This window comes from Canis lupus, chromosome 1 (assembly GCF_048164855.1).
Source record: "Canis lupus baileyi chromosome 1, mCanLup2.hap1, whole genome shotgun sequence".
Taxonomy (NCBI): domain Eukaryota; kingdom Metazoa; phylum Chordata; class Mammalia; order Carnivora; family Canidae; genus Canis; species Canis lupus.
Window position 1 is genome coordinate 51,176,504 of NC_132838.1, and position 16,129 is coordinate 51,192,632.

The 16,129-nt window shown below is 38.1% G+C and overlaps 1 protein-coding gene and 1 long non-coding RNA gene across 2 annotated transcripts in view; one reads left to right on the top strand and one right to left on the bottom strand.

The window, feature by feature from the left end:
* PRKN (parkin RBR E3 ubiquitin protein ligase) overlaps positions 1 to 16,129 on the bottom strand; it is a 1,297,938-nt gene that overhangs the window by 384,636 nt on the left and 897,173 nt on the right. The gene's annotated exons all lie outside the window — the stretch shown is intronic.
* On the top strand, positions 321 to 14,713 carry LOC140617036 (uncharacterized). The gene is made up of 3 exons (XR_012017316.1): positions 321 to 509; positions 3,808 to 3,943; positions 13,477 to 14,713. It is a non-coding gene; the product is annotated as an uncharacterized lncRNA (long non-coding RNA).

Genomic DNA, 16,129 nt, shown 5'->3' on the forward strand with positions numbered 1-16,129 from the left:
TCACGGCCCAGGGGTCCAGGTGAAAGCAGCCAGGAGGAGAGACTCCAGCGTCCTGTGAGCTCCTTGGGATTCCAGCCCTGCCCTCCAGCCGTTAGAGCACAGTGACTGCGGGCCTGGATCCCTTTCCTCTCCTCCTCTGGCTCTACTCACCTTTTGTGCAAAGATGACAAATATTGTGCTAAAGAATTTTAGAATGTTCCTTACATCTAGTTCACATAGTAGAGATTCTCAAATTCTTATTTTAAATAAAATTACAACAGTCTTGACACTAGATCCATGATGCTTAGCTTCTCTGGTGTGTCACAGATTCTTTTACTGAGAACCTTGTGAAAGCCATGGACCTGTCACCCCAAACAATGTCGAGAATTGTCTCACCTTCTTGCGTCCTGACACGGGAACCCTGCCCTGGTGGAGAAACCTCACTAGAGTGTAACTGCCAATGCCAACTTAATAGTGAACAGTCTTTCTTTTTTCTTTCAGGTGGGAGCATGGTTAAGGAAGTCCCACAGGTAAGTATTTTATTGATCATTTTACTTGGCTTAAATGTTTTTTCACTTATTCCATAATGGTTTTGAGCACTGCCAGGGTGGGAGGATTTTCTCAAGGGTCCAGGGATATGTGGCCACAGGAATGCCCAGGTTTTTGTCACTGGGGCACTTACATGATGGGAGGGCTTTATATCATTTCTGTCATCTATGCCCTCTGCAACAATCCTTATGGGCAATACTTTCTTCTCAAAATATTGCACTGGGTGACATTAGCAGAAATCTTTTAAGGAAGGGACCTAGGTAGAAAAGATAGGGAGGAAAAATGGAAAATCCTTCAATATCCCTGTCATTCTTCCTGGTGACCTTTCATATGATAGTAATTTTCATCATTCTCAGGTACTGCTGACATTGTCATGTTGGAAAGACCCAGTAACTGATTACCCCAAAGAGGACTGGATGAGAGTACTGAAGGATTATGCACACATACCTCCCCATTATGTGGAAAACTCCAGATTACATTTCTAACATTCCTAAAGACTGAGTTACTGCCAGCATTTTTACCTAACGTGCACTAAAAGCAGTGCCTCATCCATGGCAAGCCGTAGTTAAGTGGTTGCTATTATTATGACAATAATCAAAGCATTTTATCACTTCCATTACAAAACTTGTTGCAAAAAGGGACACTAGACAAACACTACTTGTAACAATTCAAAGTGAAGCCACTGGGTGTAAAAAAAAAAAAAATATTTCCTTATTTAGAATCTCATCATTTAACATTCTATTAATCAGAATTTAGGGGCATTGTTGGCCATCTTCATGGTGACCAGTTCACAGAAAATAGCTTATAAAGCAGGTGAATGGGAAACAGACTTCCTCCCCAGAGGCCGGCAGACCTGGAGATAATGCCCTCTGTTTGCCAATAGGTGGTGGCCACGTATTGTTAGACAAAATGCTGAGGCCACTGAAATGGGATCTGGGGAAAGGACTCCTCAGCAATTGAAAATGAATAATCAGCTGGGTTGAAACGGATAAATGAAGGAATCAAAGTGATAAACAACAATGAGACTGATTAAAGGCAAAGTGGCTAAAAAGCTAATGGCTTTTAACTCAGAAATCATAGTTCATGCAAATTAGTTAAACTAAACATTCCATTAAAGAAAGCTTTCTGTCAGCTTTTAACTTTTATTGCTTACTGTTGTCCAAATTATTCTTTCTTTAGAAATCTTTTTCATATGCAAGACCAATGAATTTCTTCCTTTCTTTTCCTTCCTTCCTTCCTTCCTTCCTTCCTTCCTTCCTTCCTTCCTTCCTTCCTTCCTTCCTCTCTCTCTCTCTCTCTTTCTTTCTTTCTTTCTTTCTTTCTTTCTTTCTTTCTTTCTTTCTTTCTTTCTTTCTTTCTTTCTTTTTCTTTCTTTCCTGCCTGGCCTGCTATCAGCCTCCTCACTTCAGACTCAAAGTCAGAAGACATTAGGAACCTAGAACAGCCAAGACGACTTTGAAAAGATAGGACAAAGTCCATGGATTAAAAACTTCCTGATTTTAATACTATTATCAAGTGTCTGTAATCAAGACAGTGTGCAACTGGCATACAGATAGATACATAGATTGATGAGCCAGGACAGAGAGCATAAAAGAACACCCTTATGTATATGGCCAACTGATTTTCAACAAAGGTGCAAAGTTAATTCATTTGGGAAAGTATACTCTCTTCTAGGAATGGTGTTTGAACAATTAGATATCCATATGAAAAAAAGAAATTAAATTCATACCTTGCCCCAGACCCCAAAGATAACTCAAAATAGATCAGAGCCCTAAATCTAAAACATTAAACAAAGCTTCTAGAACAAGACACGAAAAAACCTTTGTGACTTTTGGTTAGGCAAAGATTTCTTAGATATGACACATAAAGCACAATCCACAAAAAAATAAATTGATAAATTGGACTTCATCAAAATTAAAAACCATTGTTCCTTGAAAGACACCATAAAGAAAATGAATTGATAAAGCAGAGGCAGGAAGACAAGATTTGCAAATTATTTATCTGATAATATAATTGTATTTAGGATATATCAATTAAATTTATATCATATATTATTATACTAAATTTTCATAATATGAAAGCAACCCAATTTTTATTTTTTTATTTTTTTTATTTTTTTTTAATTTTTTAAAATTTTTTTCCAATTTTTAAAAATAACAAAAGACTTGGAGAGATGCTTCACTGAAGAAAATAATGAAAAGAAAAGAAAAGAATGGCAAAAGGGCCTGAAAAGATGTTCAATGTCATTAGTCATTGGGGAAATGCAATGTGAGACCATAATAAACTACCACTACACATTTAGTAGAACATCAGCATTTAAAAGACTAATTATATCAAGTGTTAAAGAGGATATGGAGCATATACAACTCTCACACATTCTGGATGTGAACTTAAAACGGTACAAGTACTTTGGCAAATAGTTTGGCAGTTCCTTAAAAAGAAACTCCTAAAATATAATTCAGTCATTCCACTTCTAAGTATTTATACAAGAAAAAAAATATGTACGTACAAAGACTCACATAAAATTTCATAGCATCTTGGTTTGTAATAAGTAGAAACTGGAAACAACCCAAATGTTCAACAGTTGAATGGATGAGCAACTTGTAGTTATATACATATAATAGCATATAATTCAACAATTGAAAGGAATGGACTTTTGGTATACATACATAACAATGATAAATCTCAAAATAATTTTGTTGTAGGAAACAAATCATACTTAAAAAATACATACTGTATGTAGCATTTATACACGATTCTAGCAAATGCAGAGGAAATGAAAACAGATCAGTAGTTGCTTGGGGGATGCGGGTAGGGCAGGGAGGTATGGGGGTGCTGATAGATATGTTCCTTATATTGATTGTGGTTGATTTCAATGGTATAAACATATGTAAAACTTACTGAATGGTACATCTTAAACATGTGCATCTTTTATGTCAATAAAGCTGTTGAAAACAATAGGATTCCACATTAACCATCTAACTCAGGCCCACTTAGAGAAGCAGCCCTCCAATTAAAGGTCAGGAAGCCGAGGCTCAGAGAAGTGAAGTGATTTGCCTGAGGTCACACAGCCAGAAGAGATGGAATTCAGCCTCAGGTCTGTCTGAGCAGAAAGCCAGTCTCATGCCCACTCTACCACAGCCACTCGTTGTGCCTCAGTTTCCTCACCTACAAAGTATCCAGGTGGGTCAAACAATCTCCAGGGTTATAATCAGCTCTAAGGTTCCAGGAGTCTGTATGAAGCAAGCTGATTTCATGGCACTATGTCATTCATTTCAGAAGACATCGAATTTCCTTCACCATATATGATGAGGATAGTGAACATTCTGACGTGGGAGCTCATGGCATGTCTGCATTTCTTCCATCAGAGACTGAAGCTGAATTCCCACTGGCGTGCTCTTCATTGTGAAAGACGGTGAGCCCTTCCTCGACCCTCCATTAGAATGTGTTTGGTTGGAAAGCTTGGCCATTATAGTAAATATAAAGGTGACATTCTGAATGCTTCAGAGTGCACTAAAAAGCCATTATAAATGGGAGACTAATGGAACAATTGTGTCTCATTTTCACTTCTAATCACCACGACTCTGTGTTGTCAGTACTTCTGAGATGCTAACCATTCCAAGGAAACTCAGTAGCAATACAGATTTTCATCACTCACAGATTCAGGTTCTACATACTTTTTATGCCATGACTATATATTGTATTTCAGTTATCTTTTCTATTCACTGACTCAAATACATTTAACTTGATTGCTAGGTCCTTGTATGCTTTTCCATTGTTTGGCTTCTGTAACCTTATTTCTACATGGGTTGCACAGCCAATGGTCACAACTTTTCAGACTATATATCTCGCCTTTCAAGTGCACTTTGGGGTTCCCTGGATATAGGAAAAAATCTACCAAAGCACGAATCTGGATTCATTTTTTTCAGGTGTGACCAATTAGTTGACAGCTAATAGTTCATTAACATAAAAGAAGCTTTGTGATAAAATTGAAGGGTGTTGTGTGCTTTCAGTGAGCAAGGCATAAATGTAGCTAATTGAACCACAAATCATGTTTGTCAATCAAATGGCTTTTTTGTCTTTCTTGTCTTGAAATATACCTTTTAACACACAGCTCATTCTTCAAGAAAAAAAAAATCCTATGGTCATAATGTCAATTGCTAACTTTATTTTCTATTTACATCATCCACTTATGAATACCCTTTTCTTCGATTTAATTAGTTAGTGTCACTCACACTTTAATTGGTAGCAGTGTAAGACTGAGCTGAATTTGAAAATGATGGCACGATGTCAGCGCAAGCCACATCAATCATGTAAGTGTACATGGGAGCCAGGGCATAACTCAACAACACCTATACATATATATGTGGACTGGAATTGGATTTTTCTATTTTTTATTTTAATAAAAATGGCATACTAAGCAAAGTAATACCTTTAAAGAGGAGATTCATTCCCCCTCCCCCAATTTCCATTCTAGTACCAGCAGAATCAAAATTCAACACAAAAGAATAGCTAAGTTAAAGCATAAGTACTCTGAGAGCATACATCAAATCTTGTTTTTTTTTTTTTCCCCCAGCGTTTGTGGTTTTTAGCTTATATCTACACGTATCTAAACTATTACCGAGGACACGATTGAGTTAAGTGTTCATTGCTACAGTAAACATTTTAACACAATACAAATTCTTTGGCCACGAACAACAAAATGCTTTTTGCTGCATCATGCTTTTAGTATTCAGCAATAATTTCAGAAGGACAGAGTCCCTTAAAACTGAGGTCAAATTCTACCAAGAGAATTTTATGGCTTGAATAGGTGGTATAGAGAATTGCTCAAAATTAAGTCCTAGTTACAAGATACTCGGGCGATTTTAATGAAGAACAACATGATAAACTATTATGTTGCACAAAATATAGCAGGCATTTGCCTCTAATAAATAAATAAATAATTTTTTGTCATATTTTTGTGTGTGTCTATTTCCAAATAAGACTAGAAATTCCTTGAAAGAGGAAATTGTGTCTTCTGGCTTTTGCATTTCTATTGGGAGCAGTGGCACTGAGCTTAGGATAATCCCAATCTATTGATGGATGGATGGACAGATGGACAGATAGATGGACAGGTGGATGGATGGACATATAGATAGATGGACAGATGGATGGACAGATGGATGAACAGACAGATGGGTGGATGGATAGATGGATGGATAGATTTGTTCCAACATAGCACAATGTAACTGGAGGCTTGGTAGAGGATTGCAAAATGCTCACATACCAAATGACAGTCATCAGATTTATTAGATGTATAATCAGCAATTTTTATTTTTTTAAAGATTTTATTTATTTATTCATGAAAGACAGAGAGAGAGAGAGAGGCAGAGACATAGGCAGAGGGAGAAGCAAGCTCCATGCAGGGAGCCTGATGTGGGACTCGATCCTGAGTCTCCAGGATCACGATCTGAGCCGAAGGTAGACGCTTAACGGCTGAGCCACCCAGGTGTCCCTAATCAGCAATTTCTAATAGTCGGTTACTACCAAGAGCTATAAGGGGACCCAAGAGTAAAACAGATTAGAAGACTAACTTTATAAAAATACAGAATTTTAGGCTGGTATAACCATGAGCAACTGACTAGCACACTCTTCCTGTGAGTAAGGAAACAATTTTGGACTGGGAAGGAAGCAGTCCAAGCTTACACAGAGAGCTAGAATCAGAGCTACAGCCAGAAATTGGAGGTACTAGCTTTGGTACAAAATTTATATCACCTCAGCAACTGAGCTGACGCCCACTTATGAAGTAGCTTTTCCTTGTGAGGTTGGCACTGAGCGATGGGGAATCCAAAGAAAACAAAATTTGAAAGGTGTATTCAAGATGCTTACAATTTAATTTGGAGCTACTGGGAATGATTTATATTCAGTAATGCAATCATAGGTAAAGATTCTGGAGGGGCACAGGAGATGAGCATCTTGAAGACCTAACACTGGACCTGGGGAGGTCTAGTTGGGTAGGAGGACACTGAGGTCTCGGGGAGTGACAGAGGGAAAGTGGGCAGGCCACCCAGGCCCAGGGATGTGGAGGGGAGCAGAACTTCTCCACGTGAGGACCCACAAGCAAACCATCAGGGTGCTGAGAGTTAACAAGAGAGAAATTCAGGCCATCAAGGAAGAGACCTAGGAGGATGTGATACTAAATTTCAGAAGTTGTATGAAGAGTCATGGTAGGTGTAGCCAGAGCACTGATGTGATGGGTGAAAATGGAATCTTGATTAGTGCAAACACAGTGAGCAAATGGGCAGCAGTGGGAATTCCAACCAGGAAATGTTCCTCTCAAATTGAGGGATGAAGTAAGGCAAACATGTTGATAGCTACCAGGTAGAACAGAAGCAAGCAAACAAAGAAACAAACAAAAAATACAAAAGCACCAAAATATGACTAAGAAAGAAGCAGAAGGTGTCATTTTGGATCTTTTAATTCACATGTTATTTTCAAGCTATTAATGAGGAAATTTCGGACTATCTGATGTCATGCTGTGCGATAGAAATTTCTGTGATGAAGAAAATGCTCTACATCTGCTCTAGTGAGGCAGCTATTAGACATATTTACATCACTTTATGGTCAGCGGAAACTGAATTTTAATCTTGTATCATTTTAATTGATGCAAATTTGGATTTAAATAAGCACATATGATCAGTGGCTTTTTTAGGCTATCACCTAAGGCATTCCATTCACTAGTGAGCCATGAAATAAATGACTGAAAAAAAGGAACAAAATTCTACAAAGAATACGTTCTCTATTGTTATACTTTTGTTGCATATTTGTTATGTCCTAGACCATAATTGTTCTCAACCCTTTTGGCACCTAGATATTCTATGACTATTTTCTACTGGAAATTTTAATTTATCCATCTAGCCATGCAACCTTCTAGAAAGGATTTGAGACACTAGACAAATATACACAATTAGAGTAAGATTAAAGTGAATAAACAAAGAGATGGGAGAGAACACAAAGTTGCAAGAGACTACTAAGGACACAGATTTAGGACAGCACCCAAAAGCACATACCATACAACATTATAGTTACGGAAGATGTGCTTTGGAAGCTCTGATCTTTCTAGTAGTCAGAACAGAGGAAACATCGTAATCTCTAACAGTGACGTTACATTTGGTAGAGAAAGTATATGTGTAATTCACGAGAATCAATGTTCTTCCTCGATTAAAGTCCAAATATCTTTGCATCAAATGAGTCATTTGACCAAGGCATGTGACTTTAATATGAGCTAAGGTTTGTATGTTCAGCTCCAGGAGCTGGAGAAACAGAAGAAACTGGTTTACAGCAAAGATGGAAGGAAGCACACAGGTACAGGTGGAGTGGACACACGGAGACCAGAGCCTTTATCACATCAATCCCTGGGCAATAGGAGGCCCCCCACCCTTAATAATGAACTCCTCCTCTCTTATGCCCATTTTAATTGGTTCTGTTCCTGTCAACACTAGAGTCTTAGTGTAGAGAGAAATTTCTTCTATGAGTTGACACTGTGCTAGCGGGCATAATCCTCAGAGGCAGACCTCCAAGAAGACATTCTGTGTTTGCTTCTTGCATTGCCCTTCTCTGTGATCTGAGAGGCATAGGCTACAGCAAATTCAGCAGGAGTGATTCATAGAATCCCACTTCATTAGCATTCTCCCCAACTGCTTTCTTCCTCACAAAGGGAAAACTGTACCCTTATCCACATCAAGTTGAATAAAAAAAATAATTTTCTGGTTTTTTAGGTTCCACGATACTTTTCATGAACATTTGCTAGTACAACTGAAGATAACTCTGCAACCTCCAAATAGAGCCCATTCACCACAAATGAATCTTCATAATAGTATAGAGAGAAAGTACTAAAACTTTATCTTTGGCTTTCATAGGTGTTTTTTTTTTTTTTTTTTGGAATTCTCATCCATCTTGTACTGAAGGCAGAAACTAGAGCATTTTCTTTCAACACCTCCCTCTCACCTTTCTTCCTTGAGGTCCAACACAGGTGTTTAAAGAGGCCAAAGTCTTCACTGCAACCTCAGGTGAAGGCTGTCCTGGCCCCGCCCACCTTTCCGGGCTCTTTTCACTCTGATCCAGCCACCCCAGTCCGTTTTCCATTCATCAAACCTGCCTTCTAACTTCCTGTCTCCAGATTTTATTTCGAGATGGTCCATTTGTCAGGACTCTTCTTCCTATCCTACCCCACTTCCTCCATTTCTTTCACCTCTTATCTAAATCAGAAATTATACAGCAGCTGTTGTTTGATGGACATCTGTAACCCTCCCTGCCACCCCCCTCTACTAAACTGTGGGCTCCATGAGGGGAGCAAGCCTTACCTATTCTGTGAACCACTGTTCCCCCCTTTAACCCAAACAGAGCCTAAAAAGTAGAAGATGCTACTTCCTATAAAATGGCCATGATAGTAAGATCAGCTTTATCTGGTATTATAAGGGAAAACTTTGTAAAATGTATAGCTCTAATGTCTGTTGTTACTCAGGTGATATAAATAATATCTTATCATTCTATAACATGCAATAGTTCAACATAGTTCCCCAAAAGGGGACCATGAATAATTTTTAATGACAAGGAAAGCCCACTTACACGTTAAGGGGAAATTTTTTAAAAACTATTTGTATAACTTATTGAAGAATACAGTAATTAAACTATCCATTTCTACATGAAGTAAAAACAGCAAACTTAATAGGGTATTTTGTGTAATATGAATAATTAATATTTAAAATTTAGAAATATATCTCCTTACAATGTAGTTAGAGTCTCATAAAGAAAATGTATTCTTAAAGCAATAGCTAAATGTTTTCAATTCAAGGTACTCTGAATTAAACCCCTCGGGCAGTCTTTTCTAAAATGTTATGTCCAACATTCTGAAACACATACTTTATTGGCATCTGAAAAGCAGCTGCAAATGTTTCTCTTATATTCAAAGTCCTTTAAAAAAAAGACTCCATTGCTAAGCTCTGACAAATGTGCCTCCTACCACCTCACTGGGTTCCTTCACAAACACACAATTCACAATTATAAGCAATTTTGTAAAATGCATGCTATTTTCCCTGGAGAATGTCTTGGAGTGGTTAAATATGTGATTGGGTAATTTTCTGAAATGCTTATTATTTACCTGAGTCTCATTTCAGTCTCTCTGGTAAACAGAATATCCATATCCATGCCAGCGGTTATTATATCCCCAAATGCTTCCAAAATTGTCAGAGATCCTCTAACTTTCCCAACACACATTTTAGACTTGGGGCATAGATATGAAAAACAGAGCTACCTGTACCAGCCTTCCTACTTAAATGACAAGGTGGGCTTCCTTTTCCCTTAATGGGGTTTTCTGGATTTCAGGCACAGTGGAGGATGAATAACAGGACTTTTAAACTTCTTCATGACTTAGATTGCATCTTAGCTGGTTGCAAATCTCATTATCAGCTTTACAGCTATTTTTCTACCTTGATTTATTGTTATTTTTGGATCAGAAAGAAGAATGGCAAAACTGCAGCCTAGAGGTTTGCTTTGGAAAATAAAGTTTGAATTTAGCTGTTGTTGATTTATAACCAGTGTGCTATACTTAGCATGTATGTACAGTTAAGCATACTTTATAGGTAATTATTCCTTCTATTGATAGAAGGCAGCTGTGCAGAGCCTAGAATAATACCCAGCTTTTGAAACAGTACTTTCTAAAGTGGTATACTAGATGAATAAATTCTGATGATGGTGGTAGTATTTCATCCAACAAGAGATCTTACTCCCTCTGTACCAACATCTTTTACTACTTGCCTAGTTATATGTGAACAATAAAAACTCACCAATACCAGATTTAAGTAAAGTGAATAATAGAAAATAAACTGTCTCTGATGGAAATGGGTTCAAGTTAACATAGGGAGTAAGAAACCCAAAGGAAAAAATGATTCAAGTTGTTTTAGAGTGTGAAGTACCCACATTCTTTTACTTTCGGGTCGTACTAAAAACATTCCATAACACAGTATTTTAATAGTAACAAATTCAGGTTTCCTCTCTATGTCAACGATAGAGGGCAATCAAAATTTGGCTTTCACTATTTTTTTAAATTTTGCTATTTTAATTCACAGTACAAGGCATGTAATTCTTTTATTCTTCATAAATGTATAATATAGGGGTGCCTGGGTGGCTCAGTGGTTGCGTGTCTGCCTTCGGCTCAGGGTGTGATCCTGGGGTCCTGGGATAGAGTTTTCATCAGGATTCCTGCAGGAGTCTGCTTCTGCCTCTGCCTGTGCCTCAGCCTCTCTCTGTGTCTCTCATGAATAAATAAATAAAATCTTTAAAAAAATGTTCAATTGAAAAAAAAAAACTAAACCATTATAAACAAAGTCTCTGATCCTCCATTTTGCCTGGTGTAATCTTGATAAGTATTGAAACAGGACCCTCGGTTAATACAACAGGTGTAACTTGTGTGTACTGTCGCTATCCATATATTTCCTTCTATATAAAATAAGCCTTGATACGCCCTATGGACAATGCCTCCCCATGGTACCATGCAACATAATTTGAGAACCACTATTTAAAGACACCACAGAGAGACTGAGATGTTAGTATATGATGTATATCCATTAGCTGGTACTTGCTGATTTTACTCTTGGTTTTGGGGTTTTGTTTGGTTTTGTTTTTTATTCTGAGTCTGTTAAATGTCATGGAAATAAATAGTAAGTCTTGGTTTAGGGTTCAACAGTCAAAGATTGTAGCATTTTTGAGGTGGATGAAGTCCTGGAAATGAAATTAATTTCATGAAAAAAGTGTGGAGAGAAGGAAAATTAGTTTTGGAGTCAGGTAGACTCATGTTTCAATTTAGCTTCTGAGAGCCTCAGCTTTCTCACTTGCAAATTGGGATTATTAATATTGACCACACAACCTCATTTTGAAGCTTATATAAGGTAACATATGCAAAAGGCTTGCCCAGTGTCCAGTAGCTCTTAAGTGATTTGACTAAATTAACTAGGTTAGTTAGTGATAGAGTCATGATGAATCCTATGAATTCTATATCAGCACTATTCCTACAATAGCCATCTAATGTGAGAAACAAATAGAAGTTCACACATGAATTCAACTTATTGTAGGTCCCAAAGAACAAATTGCAAGCAAACTGTGACCATTTCCCTTAAAAGAATCAGCATAGCAGAAACAATCATTGCCAAAGCTGTAAACAGTGAGCTAGTGCATTTCTGATGAACCTTGAAGGATATAACAAATAATTTATTTACAAATTACAACACAATGGAGAAGTAAACACTGCTAGAAGTCACTATTTTTTAGGCTATTAAAATATTTTAGATTACATTTCTCTAGAGGTCATTGTGTGTACGAATGACAGGCGTTTTCTGGCTTGCGGTTGGGAGTGGGGTGGGTAGGAGTTCTCTGAACACGGCATGGATAGAGGTGGCACTGACACACCAGGTGGGAGTGGGGTGGTGGCCCCCTCTAGGGATAGAGCTCCAGAGCCTGCATGTTGTTTCTGTCTTTGGTAATGGCTTTCCTGAAAATGAAATGTAACGTCTGAAACATGTTTTCTATTAAGTTGTGTCAAAAATTTACATGTTTTGTTAAATTTTTCTAAATGATTAGTTTCAAAGAATGGCTGGCTGGCTGGGATTTTTTTTCCTACTTTTTTCAAATCTAGTCTATTTGATTAAAGTGTTTCCTCTTTTTTTTCAGAGTAAGACATGAATTATGTTTAAAAATCATATAAGCAAGTATTTATTTACATAGTATTGAGTATATTTCTGGCACTTGCAATGACTGAGCACTAAAGTGGGTTCCTAAGGGACGTTATGGTATTCCTTTGAAGGGATAAGGCTTAATTAAAATGGGCTGACTTAAAAGAATGCTGGATTTTACTTGTTTTGGATACATCCAAAATAGGTTAAAACTGAAAATATCAGTGTGTCTGACATAATAGGAAACTATGGTTTTGAGAAAGATTTTTAAATCACATATTTGTGTATATTTTATACATTTACATGGCTTCCTCAGAATATAAAATTTTTGAGAAAGGACTTAAAATGTACACTAAAATCCCAGGGAAAGCACCCTAGTGATGCTATCAGTAAAAGAAGAGAAATAATAAAGATAGCCTCCTTAATGTAATTATATTTCTACATATATTCACATTATAAAAGACTAGTTTGAAAAATCTAGTTATATAGAATGAATCTAATTCAGGAATTTTAATAACAACTCCTATTGAGAACATTTTAAGTATTTTTTACAGGATTATATTTATGTAATGTTTTATACTTTCTATAATGTTAATTTCTGACTCACAGGAATTAATTATTTCCATTATTTGTGAATGTGCTAACATAGAAAATGTCAAAGAAGAATGTTTTATTTTTGCTTTTTAGCCTTGAAACCTTAATTAAACCCTCAGGTTCAGTTTCAAGTTCCTTGTTAGAATTTTAAGTATCTAGAATATATTCTGATATTAGGGCCTATAATTGGGGGTGCCTGGGAAGTTATCATGCATAGAATACCTATTGTGTATCAGATGCTGTGCCGGTCATTTTTACATACAATTTCACGTAATTCTGAGTTCAGGCTTATTTTCATTTTAAATGAGAAAACTGCTCAATATCTGGTAAGCAAATCTGGAATGGGATAAGCAGTACATGACCACAAAGTCAGTACCTGGCCCATGATCCCTGAATCCTGGAGGTACTTAGAAGTTGAATAACTAACTCTCTAAAGGGAGACCTTTTTGACATAAGCTTCCATGTGTCTACCTAAATTCTCTCTGTCCCCATACATTTATCTAGACTTCATTTCTCAAGCTCCCTGAAGCACATAAAGCCAAATGGCTGTGTCCCAGCCAATGGAACAAGGAGCTGTGTGCCATATTCAGGTGCGGGTTTATGAGAAAGACACATGTCTTCATTTATTTTTTTCTTTCCCCTCTGCCAGCTGGACCGTGGATGTGGGGATCAGTGTGACCACCAATGGCATAGCAGAGCCAAAGGACAGAAATACCACTTTGAAGAAAACCACTCAGCCATCCAAAAACTGCCTCCATCCCAGGCACAAAGCAAGCGACATTTGTGTGTGAGCCATTATCTTTTGCATCCTGTTGGTTTCAGCACTTTGGTCTATAATAACTGGTAAAACTTTTTTCAGAGGCTCTGCTTCATGACAATCCATCTGGGAAAACGGAAGACTGAGACAGGACTGCAAATGACATCCCAACCACCTCCACCTCCAAGAAGATTATTGTACATTTACTTTTACAAAAGATGGAAATTTCAGTGGATCCTTTCCTAAAAATGCTTGTTAAGAGTCCAGATTTTATAACTAGATAATTGGCAAAAAGTTCCCAGTGTTCCTTGGGTATACAAGAGTTGATCATGGGAAACCAGCCAATACCAAGGAGGAGTGGGGGGTGAGAGTGGGAAAGAGGGAGGGAGAATAAGATATACCATTAGGAGCACCCCATAATTAAACCACTGTGGAGCAGAATTTACATTCAAGGTTCATGTTTGATAGACCTTTTCTAAATTGGGGGGTGCCAGGTATTTGAAAACTATCTCAGAATCTAGAGGGTGGGCTGTTAGGGACTGAATTGTGTTCCTCAAGCTTTCATGTTAAAAGCCTCAGTACCTTCAGAATGAGACAGTATTTGGAGAAGGGCCTTAAACAGGTACCTTAGTTATGAGGGTGGGCTCTAGTCTCATCTGCGTAGTGTTCTCACAGGAAGAGGAGATGACAACACAGAGAGAGACACCAGGGCTGCACAGGACCCCAGGAAGATGACCCAGTGAAGGGGCAGCAGGAGGGCGGCTGTCTGTGAGCCCAGAAAGAGGCCTCTTCTGGTGGCCTCCAGAAGAGTAAGAAAGGAAGTTTCTGTTACTTAAGCCACTCAGTTGGTAGTATTTTTTTGTTTGTTCGTTTTTATGGCAGCCCTAGCCAACCAATACAGTAGCCAATTTCAGAAACACTGTTACTTGTCAAGCACAGAAAGAGGCCTTCCTGGCAGCAAGAGGGGACGTCAGACAAAGTAACTGCTTCCTGAGCACCTTCTTATTCCCCACTTCTTCCCACTGCTTTCCGTGGTACTTCCTTCTGCAAACACATAACTCCAAAATAAAAGATTTCTGGTAAAGGCTTGACAAGCAGGCAACATAAGAAATATTAATTTTCCCGGGCCCCTGGGTAGCTCAGTCTGTCAAGTGTTGGACTCTTGATTTCAGCTCAGGTCATGTTCTCAGGGTCAAGGGTATGAGCCCCAGGTTGGGCTCACACTGAGGGTGAAGCCTGCTTCAGAGTTTCTCTCCCTCTCTCCCCTCCATGCCCCTCTAAAATAAATAAGTCAATAAAATCTTAAAAAAAAAAAAGAAGAAAAGAAAGGATTTTCCAAACTCTGAGGTTGTAGAATATATAAGACACCCTGGAAAGCATTCAGATTTTACTGGAAATATGTGACATAATTGCTTGGTGCGGATATTATATATTTATTTCCATCTTGACATTAGAATATTAAACCACTCCTACTCTTGCTAAATTGGAATGCATTTAAAACACTAAATTGTTTTACTGTACTGCTTAGGAACCAAATGATACAAACTCTCATGAATATGTAAATCAACCCCTCTCAGCACATTATTAATTATTTCAAAGATAGTTGGAGGTCACCAGCTCATAGTAATTTCTATGTGTGACGTCTCATTAATACAAGCTATCAAAAAAAATACAAGCTATCACACTGTAAGGAAGAATAAAGTTTTATCACAGTAACTGCATGTGTGTACACGTGTACGTGTGTATGTGTGCATGCAATGTGCATGGCCAACGTAACATACAAGACTGAACACAACATACAAGACTGAACACAGTACCAGCAAGCACTGAGGATAGCACTGTAGATGATGATGGAGAGGGCACAAGTCATGAAGGAAAACAACACCTGTCTGGATCAGGAATTGTGGACTTAAAATCCAAAGAAATGTCTGTCTCAAATACACTTAAGTTTTCTTGACTGAGAGGCCACAAATGTCCCTGGTTTCTACAGAATGAAATTGTGGCTCGCTCCAGAAATCTGCAGCTCATGATGATACAGTACATTTCCCACTTCCTGGGACACTGGAGAGCACACAGAGGGTTTGGTCCCTATCTGGAGCACGATATACTGCTAAGAGCCCCACTGGCAGCTCTAATCAGCTTTCTCGGTGGTTCTCAACAACTGAAATGCTCTGATAGAAACTGCGAGACAGCTGAGGTGCAACCACCAAAAAATGTAATGCAAACCTGTTGACAATTGTACACAGAATTACTGACAAAAGGAGAACAATTTAACACAGTGAGCTGTGCTTTTTTTGTTTTTTAAAGAATTTATTTATTTATTCATTCATTCATTCATTCATTCATTCATGAGAGACACAGAGGGAGGGGGGAGAGAGAAAGAGAGAGAGAGAGAGACAGGCAGAGGGAGAGGCAGGCTCCACGCAGGGAGCCCGACGTGGGACTCAATCCCAGGTCTCCAGGATCACACCCTGGGCTGAAGGCAGCGCTAAACCGCTGAGCCACCCAGGCTGCCCAAACTGTACTTTTTAAAATTCACAATATG